At 40.0% G+C, this 9,533-nt stretch overlaps 1 non-coding gene across 1 annotated transcript; it reads right to left on the bottom strand.

Moving 5' to 3' along the window:
• Positions 1-1,027: 1,027 nt before the first annotated feature.
• LOC112738618 (small nucleolar RNA R71) lies at positions 1,028-1,135 on the bottom strand. The gene has a single exon (XR_003169568.1). It is a non-coding gene; the product is annotated as a small nucleolar RNA R71 (small nucleolar RNA).
• Between the last annotated feature and the right edge of the window lie 8,398 nt (positions 1,136-9,533).

Below are 9,533 nucleotides of genomic sequence, written 5' to 3'. Positions count from 1 at the left end.
ATCTTTTCTAACTTCTTATCTTCTCAAAATTGATTTTCAAATCTTTTTCAATTAACTACTTAACTTTTTGGTTGATTTTAAAATTCTTATCTTTTTCAAAACCACCTAACTAATTTTCTCTCTCTAATTTTCAAAAACTCCTCCCCTCTTTTTCAAAAATTCCTTTTTAATTAACTAATTATTTTAAATTTTAATTTAATTTAATTTAATTTTTCTTTTTAAATTTCGAATTAGAACTAATAGTTAAAATAAAAACAAAAATATTTTTATTTTATTTAATTTTCGAATTCTTCCCCCTCTCATCTCTTTCTATTTATTTATTTATCTACTAACACTTCTCTTCTACTCATAATTCGAACCCCCTCTTCTTCTCTGTGTTCAAATTTTTCTCTTCTTATTTTTCTATTCTTCTCTTCTTCTACTCACAAAAGAGAATCTCTATACTGTGACATAGAGGATTCCTATTATTTTCTATTCTCTTCTTTTTCATATGAGCAAGAACAAGGATAAAGGCATTCTTGTTGAAGCTGATCCTGAACCTGAAAGGACTCTTAAGAGGAAACTAAGAGAAGCTAAAGCACAGTACTCTGAAGAGGACCTAACTGAAATTTTCGAAACAGAGAAAACAGCTATGGCCGAACCCAACAACAACAATGTAAGGAAGGTGCTTGGTGATTTCACTACACCAACTTCCAATTTCTATGGAAGAAGCATCTCAATTCCTGCCATTGGAGCAAACAACTTTGAGCTTAAGCCTCAATTAGTTTCTCTAATGCAGTATAATTACAAGTTTCATGGGCTTCCATTGGAAGATCCTCATCAGTTCTTAGCTGAATTCTTGCAAATCTGTGACACTGTCAAGACCAATGGAGTTGATCCTGAGGTCTACAGGCTTATGCTTTTCCCTTTTGCTGTAAGAGACAGAGCTAGAACATGGTTGGATTCACAACCTAAGGAAAGGCTGAACTCTTGGGATAAGCTGGTCAGTGCTTTCCTGGCCAAATTCTTTCCACCTCAAAAGATGAGCAAGCTTAGAGTGGAAATCCAAACCTTCAAACAGAAGGAAGGAGAATCCCTCTATGAAGCTTGGGAAAGATATAAGCAATTGATCAAAAGGTGTCCTACTGACATGCTTCTAGAATGGAGCATCATATGTATATTCTATGATGGTCTGTCTGAGTTGTCAAAAATGTCATTGGACCATTCTGCAGGAAGATCTCTTCATCTGAAAACCCCTGCAGAAGCTCAGGAACTCATTGAAATGGTTGCAAATAACCAATTCATGTACACCTCTAAGAGGACTCCTGTGAACTATGGGACGCCTCAGAAGAAGGGAGTTCTTGAAATTGAAACTCTAAATGCCATATTGACTCAGAACAAAATATTTACTCAGCAAGTCAATATGATTTCTCAGAGTCTGAATGGATTGCAAGCTGCATCCAACAGTACTAAAGAAGCATCTTCTGAAGAAGAAGCTTATGATCCTGAGAACCCTGCAATGGCAGAGGTGAATTACATGAGAGAATCCTATGAAAACACCTATAATGCTTCATGGATAAATCATCCAAATTTCTCATGGAAGGATCAGCAGAAGCCTCAACAAGGCTTTAATAATAATGGTGGAAGAAATAAGATTAGCAATAGCAAGCCTTTTCCATCATCTTCTCAGCAACAGACAGAGAATTCTGAACAGATCCATTCTGGCCTGGTAACCATAGTCTCTGATCTATCCAAGACCACACTAAGTTTCATGAATGAAACAAGGTCCTCCATTAGAAATTTGGAGGCACAGGTGGGTCAGCTGAGTAAGAAGATTACTGAAACTCCTCCTGGTACTCTCCCAAGCAATACAGAAGAGAATCCAAAGAGAGAGTGCAAGGCCATTAATATGACCAAAATGACTAAACCTGGAGAGAGTGAGGAGGACGTGAGTCCCAGTGAGAAAAACCTCATGGGACATCCTCTGGACAGAAAGGAATTTCCCTTTGAGGAACCAAATGAATCTGAGGCTCATACAGAGACCATAGAGATTCCATTAAACTTCCTTCTGCCATTCATGAGCTCTGATGAATATTCTTCCTCTGAAAAGGATGAAGACATCATTGAAGAGTAAGTTGCTAATTATCTAGGAGCAATCATGAAGCTGAATGCCAAGTTATTTGGTACTGAGACTTGGGAGGATGAACCCCCCTTGTTCACCAATGAACTGAATGCATTAATGAGGTAGACATTACCTCAGAAGAAACCGGATCCCGGAAAATTCTTCATATCTTGTACCATAGGCACCATGACCTTTGAAAAAGCTCTGTGTGACCTGGGGTCAGGGATAAACCTCATGCCACTCTCTGTAATGGAGAAACTGGGAATCTTTGAGGTACAAGCTGCAAGAATCTCACTAGAGATGGCAGAAAAATCCATGAAACAGGCTTATGGACTAGTAGAGGACGTGCTAGTGAAGGTTAAAGGCCTTTACATCCCTGCTGATTTCATAATCCTAGACACTGGGAAGGATGAGGATGAATCCATCATCCTTGGCAGACCCTTCCTAGCCACAGCAAAAGCTGTGATTGATGTTGACAGAGGAGAGTTGGTCCTTCAGTTGAATGAGGACTACCTTGTATTCAAGACTCAAGGTTCTCCTTCTATAACCATGGAGAGGAAGCATGAAAAACTTCTCTCAATACAGAGTCAAACAAAACCCCCACATTCAAACTCTAAGTTTGGTGTTGAGAGGCCCCAACATTGCTCTTATTATCTGTGAAGCTCCATGAGAGCTCACTGTCAAGCTATTGACATTAAAGAAGCACTTATTGGGAGGCAACCCAATGTTATTTAATTATATCTATATATTTTATATTGCTATTTTATGTTTTCCTTAGGTTGATGATCATGTGAAGTCACAAAAACAATTGAAAAATAAAAAACAGAATGAAAAACAGCATTAAAAACAGCTCACCCTGGAGGAAGAGCTTACTGGCGTTTAAACGCCAGTAAGAAACAACAGACTGGAGTTTAACGCCAGAAAAAAGCACCAAACTGGCATTTAACGCCAGAACAGAGCATCTACTTGGCGTTTAACGCCAGAAATGGGAGAAAAGTTGGTGTTAAACGCCAGAAACAAGCAGCAACCTGGCGTTTAACGCCAGAAGTGCATTCTAAGGGCGTTTTGCACGCCTAAATGGAGCAGGGATGCTAAGTCCTTGACCTCTCAGGATCTGTGGGCCCACAGGATCCTCACCTACCCCACCTCTTCTTCTCTCCTCTTCACACCTTTTCATAGCACTCTTCCCTAAATACCCCTCACCAATCACATCCATCCACTCTTCCCCAAAAACCCCACCTACCTCCAAATTCAAAATCCTTTCCCACCCAAACCTAACCCTTATACACGAAACCTAACCCCTCCCCCACCCCTATATAAACCCCTCACCACTCCTTCATTTTCAAACATTACAACCAATACTTCTACCCTTTGGCCGAACCACATATCTCCATCCATCTCCTCCATTTTCTTCTTCTTCTACTACTTTCTTTCTTCTTTTGCTCGAGGACGAGCAAACCTTTTAAGGTTGGTGTGGTAAAAGCATTACTTTTTGTTTTTTCATAACCATTAATGGCACCTAAGGCCAGAGAAACCTCAAGAAAGAGGAAAGGGAAGGCAATTGCTTCCACCTCTGAGTCATGGGAGATGGAGAGATTCATCTCAAAGGTCCATCAAGACCACTTCTATGAAGTTGTCGCCAAGAAAAAGGTGATCCCTGAGGTCCCTTTTAAGCTCAAAAAGGGCGAGTATCCAGAGATCCGACAAGAGATTATAAGAAGAGGATGAGTAGTTCTCTCCAATCCTATTCAACAAGTCGGAATCTTAATGGTTCAAGAGTTCTATGCAAACACATGGATCACTAGGAACCATGCTCAAAGTATGAACCCAAACCTAAAGAATTGGCTTACAATGGTTCGGGGGAAATACTTAGATTTCAGTCCGGAAAATGTAAGGTTGGCGTTCAACTTGCCAATGATGCAAGAAAACGCACGCCCCTACACTAGAAGGGTTAACTTTGATCAAAGGTTGGACCAAGTCCTCATAGACATATGTGAGGAAGGAGCTCAATGGAAAATTGACTCAAGAGGCAAGCCGGTTCAACTAAGAAGGCATGACCTCAAGCCAGCGGCTAGGGGATGGTTGGAATTCATCCAACGCTCTATTATTCCCACTAGCAACCGGTCTGAAGTTACTGTAGACCGGGCCATCATGATCCATAATATCATGATTGGGGAGAAAGTGTAAGTTCATGAGATTATACCTCAAGAACTCTACAAGATGGCTGACAAGTCCTTCACTTTGGTAAGGTTAGCCTTTTCTCACCTCATTTGTCACCTCTGCAATTCGGCTGGGATTGACATAGAGGGAGACATCCTCATTGATGAGGATAAGCCTATCACTAAGAAAAGGATGGAGCAAACAAGAGATCATGGACCTCAACAAGAGCATGAGGAATTTCCTCATCATGAAATCCCTGAGATGCCTCAAGGGATGCACTTTTCTCCACAAAACTATTGGGAGCAAATCAACACCTCCCTAGGAGAATTAAGTTCCAACATGGGACAAATAAGGGTGGAGCACCAAGAGCATTCTATCCTCCTCCATGAAATTAGAGAAGATCAAAGAGCTATGAGGGAGGAGCAACAAAGGCAAGGAAGAGACATTGAGGAGCTAAAGCACTCCATAAGATCTTCAAGAGGAAGAACTAGCCGCCATCACTAAGGTGGACCCATTCTTTAATCTCCTTGTTCTTTATTTTTCTATTTTTTTGTTTACCATGCTTTATGTTTATCTATGTTTTGTGTTTTTACTACATGATCATTAGTGTCAAGTGTCTATGTCTTAAAGCTATGAATGTCCTATGAATCCATCACCTCTCTTAAATGAAAAATGTTTTAATTACAAAAGAACAAGAAGTACATGAATTTCGAATTCATCCTTGAAATTAGTTTAATTATTTTGATGTGGTGACAATACTTTTTGTTTTCTGAATGAATGCTTGAACAGTGCATATATCTTTTGAATTTGTTGTTTATGAATGTTAAAATTGTTGGCTCTTGAAAGAATGATGAAAAAGGAGAATTGTTATTGATAATCTAAAAAATCATAAAATTGATTCTTGAAGCAAGAAAAAGCAGTGAATAAAAAAGCTTGCGAAAAAAAATAGCGAAAAAAATAATAAAAGAAAAAGAAAAAGCAAGCAGAAAAAGACAAAAGCTCTTTAAACCAAAAGGCAAGAGAAAAAAGCCAATAGCCTTAAAACCAAAAGGCAAGGGTAAAAAGGATCCAAGGCTTTGAGCATTAATGGATAGGAGGGTCTAAAGGAATAAAATCCTGGCCTAAGTGGCTAAACCAAGCTGTCCCTAACCATGTGCTTGTGGCGTGAAGGTGTCAAGTGAAAACTTGAGACTGAGCGGTTAAAGTCGAGGTCCAAAGCAAAAAAAAAAAGAGTGTGCTTAAGAACCCTGGACACCTCTAATTGGGGACTTTAGCAAAGCTGAGTCACAATCTGAAAAGGTTCACCCAGTTATGTGTCTGTGGCATTTCTGTATCCGGTCGTAATACTGGAAAACAAAGTGCTTAGGGCCACGGCCAAGACTCATAAAGTAGCTGTGTTCAAGAATCAACATACTGAACTAGGAGAATCAATAACACTATCTAAATTCTGAGTTCCTATAGATGCCAATCATTCTGAACTTCAAAGGATAAAGTGAGATGCCAAAACTGTTCAAAGGCAAAAAGCTACTAGTCCCGCTCATCTGATTGGAGCTAAGTTTCATTGATATTTCGGAATTTATAGTATATTATCTTCTTTTTATCCTATTTGATTTTCAGTTGCTTGGGGACAAGCAACAATTTAAGTTTGGTGTTGTGATGAGCGGATAATTTATACGGTTTTTGGCATTGTTTTTACATAGTTTTTAGTATGTTTTAGTTACTTTTTATTATATTTTTATTAGTTTTTAAATAAAAATCACATTTCTGGACTTTAATATGAGTTTGTGTGTTTTTTTGTGATTTTAGGTATTTTCTGGCTGAAATTGAGGGAATTGAGCAAAAATCTGATTCAGAGGCTGAAGAAGGACTGCAGATGCTGTTGCATTCTGACCTCCCTGCACTCGAAATGGATTTTCTGGAGCTACGGAAACCCAATTGGCGCGCTCTCAATTGCGTTGAAAAGAAGACATCCAGGGCTTTCCAGCAATATATAATAGTCTATACTTTGTCCTAGTTTTGACGATACAAACTGGCGTTCAAACGCCAAATTCCTGCCCTATTCTGGACTTAAACGCCAGAAACAGGTTGCAAATCAGAGTTAAACGCCAGAAACAGGCTACAACCTGGCGTTTAACTCCAAAAAGAGTCTCTACACATGAAAGCTCAATGCTCAGCCCAAGCACACACCAAGTGGGCCTGGAAGTGGATTTCTACATCATTTACTTATCTTATGTAACCCTAGCTACTAGTTTAGTATAAAAACTACTTTTAGTGATTTATTTTATATCTCTGGTTAGTCTTTGAATGATTTTATGTTCAGAGATCATGTTTAGGGGGCTGGCCATTTGGCCATGCCTGGACCTTCATCACTTATGTATTTTCAACGGTAGAGTTTCTACACACCATAGATTAAGGTGTGGAGCTCTGCTGTTCCTCATGAATTAATGCAAAGTACTATTGTTTTCTTATTCAATTCAAGCTTATTCCTATTCTAAGATATTCGCTTGCACTTCACCATGATGAATATCATGATCCGTGACACTCATCACTATTCTCAACCTATGAACGCGTGCCTGACAACCACTTCCGTTCTACCTTGGATTGAGCGTTTATCTCTTAGCCTCCATTCCGAAAGATCGGAGTCTTTGTGGTATAAGCTAGAATTATTGGTGGCCATTCCTGAGATCCGGAAAGTCTAAACCTTATCTGTGGTATTCCGAGTAGGATCTGGGATGGGATGACAGTGACGAGCTTCAAACTTGCGAGTGTTGGGCGTAGTGACAGACGCAAAAGGATCAGTGGATCCTATTCCAACATGATCGAGAACCGACAGATGATTAGCCGTGCGGTGACAGCGCATTTGGACCATTTTTACTGAGAGGACGGGAAGTAGCCATTGACAACGGTGATGCCCAACATACAGCTTGCCATGGAAAGGAGTATGAATGATTGAATGGAAGTAGTAGGAAAGCAGAGATTCAGAAGGAGCAAAGCATCTCCATACGCTTATCTGAAATCCCACCAATGAATTACATAAGTATTTCTATCTTTATTTTATGTTTTAATTATATTTTAATTATCAAATCTCCATAACCATTTGAATCTGCCTGACTGAGATTTACAAGATGACTATAGCTTGCTTCAAGCCGACGATCTCCGTGGGATCAATCCTTACTCACGTAAAGTTTATTACCTGGACAACCCAGTGCACTTGCTGGTTAGTTGTATCGGAATTGTGAAAAAGAATTTGAGATTATGAACGTGCGTACTGAGTTTTTGGCGCCATTGCTGGGAATGAACAATCATGATTTCGTGTACCACTAACCAAGGATTTAACTTGGAATTTTTTTTTAGTTTGTTTTTCCGCTTAAGGCTAGTGATGTAGTTATAGAACAGAATAAATGGGGATAAAAGGCTCAAGGGGGCTAACAAGGGTGATGTAAGAGGTAGGCTTATTTGGGGATAAGTGAGCAAAACAAGCAATAGCCTCAATCATATGCAAGTATGTAAATACATTCTATATTGGACATATAGACTGAAACAAAGTAAAGATTGCAAGCATAGAAAAGAAGGGCGAAACACACAGGAATAAAATCTATGGTTAAATGTAACCATTCAATTAAGCTAAAAAACTCACGGGTTGTGTGTTCTTTGGCTCAAAAACCATATATCAGTTATGTATATCATGCAAGTAGAAATCAAGAGTTTCCATTCAACTCAATGTGAATCTTTGAATGGCTCTTATAAAAATAAGTATATTCTTTGAAAAATGTTGTCAATTTACCAACATTTATTGCTATATATATACATAGTGTGTGGATTGTTGTGATTCTGCAAAACTAAAGTTTCTAGTTTACTTTTTTTATTCTCAATTAAACCAAATTATCATATGCTAAAAGGGTAAACTAAGCTAATTAATCCATATTTTCTATATCACAACTAATAAGCTAAAAGTGTGAATTAAACTAAATGTCTAAGATATATACAAACCAAAGTGTAAAATGCAGAAATAAAGTAGAAATATAGCAAAAGAAAAAAATGTGCAAATACTGAAAGACAAATAAGATAGGATAAAATAAAAATAAAATAAAAATACAGAAAATAAACAAAATAGGATAAAAAGGGTCTGAAAGTAGTTCACCAAAAAGATTCGCCAGAGATGGCGACCTCCCCACACTTAAATAATAGCATCGTCCTCGATGCTCTATCAAGCTGGGTGTGAAGAAGTGGCATCTCCGGAAGGATGTGCTGCTGGTGTCTCTGTGGTGGCCTAAGGGTCCGCAGTCTGTATGAGTGTCGGAGGATCTGCCTGCTGAAGCGGAGGCTATGTCTGTAGAGGGACCTTTGGATCCGATGGCTGTATCTGATGGGGCTCCTCATGACGTGGCGCAGCCTGCTCAGGACCTGCCTGCTCAGCCTCTGCACGTGCCTCTGCCTCATGATCATCCGCCTCCTCCTCAGATGGCTCTGATGGTGTGTCAGGCTCGGAGGGAATGTCAGGGGTGCCGAACCGGATCATTAGCTTCAGATGCTCATAACGCCACTTATTGCGGCGTTCCATCCGATCCAGGCGCTTGAAGAGTCGGTGCACCAGGTGGTAGATGGGCTCTGCAGCAGGTGGAGGTGCTGTAGTGGTGGCTGGTGCAGCAGGGGCTTAAGGGGCAACAGAAGATGTGGCTGCCTCAGCAAAGGCAGTGAGAAAGGGAGGTCTGTAGCCCAAAGCCTGGAACTTCTTGCTGAATCTTCTTGCAGTCTGCGGCGGTTGGCTTCTTATCTGCAAGCTCCTAGGGCACCTCAGCTCGACGGCCTAGCTGAGTAATCAAGTTTGGGAAGGGCAGAGTGCCTCTGACATAGACCCTGGCCATGTAATACCGGATAAAGCAGGGAAGATATAGGTCCTTTCCCTCCATCACACACCAAATGAGGGTAATCATGGCCGCTGGCACCTCAGTCTCATGAGTGCTCGGCATCACGTAGTTGCTTAGGATTTGCTGCCAAAGCTGAACCTCATCATTCAAATAGATAATATTTATTCCCTTTGGGGCCACTGTGGACTTGCCCATGACCCATAGGACAGTAGGATCAAGAGCTATAGTCTGCTTTACTGCGTCCCAGTCAAACCTCATGAATCTCATATCCTCTTTAGCCTGCTGATAACCATCTGGTTTATCTGATTTAGGTAGGAGCTGGAGGATATCTTCTATTGCTTCATCAGTAACCAGTATCTGCTTCCCTCTGAGTTGTACTACATCCAGGGTCATTTTGAAGTAGT

The sequence above is a fragment of the Arachis hypogaea genome, chromosome 13 (assembly GCF_003086295.3).
Source record: "Arachis hypogaea cultivar Tifrunner chromosome 13, arahy.Tifrunner.gnm2.J5K5, whole genome shotgun sequence".
Taxonomy (NCBI): Eukaryota; Viridiplantae; Streptophyta; class Magnoliopsida; order Fabales; family Fabaceae; genus Arachis; species Arachis hypogaea.
The sequence above is the reverse complement of the archived record's forward strand: the minus strand, read 5'-3'. Positions and strand labels throughout refer to the sequence as shown.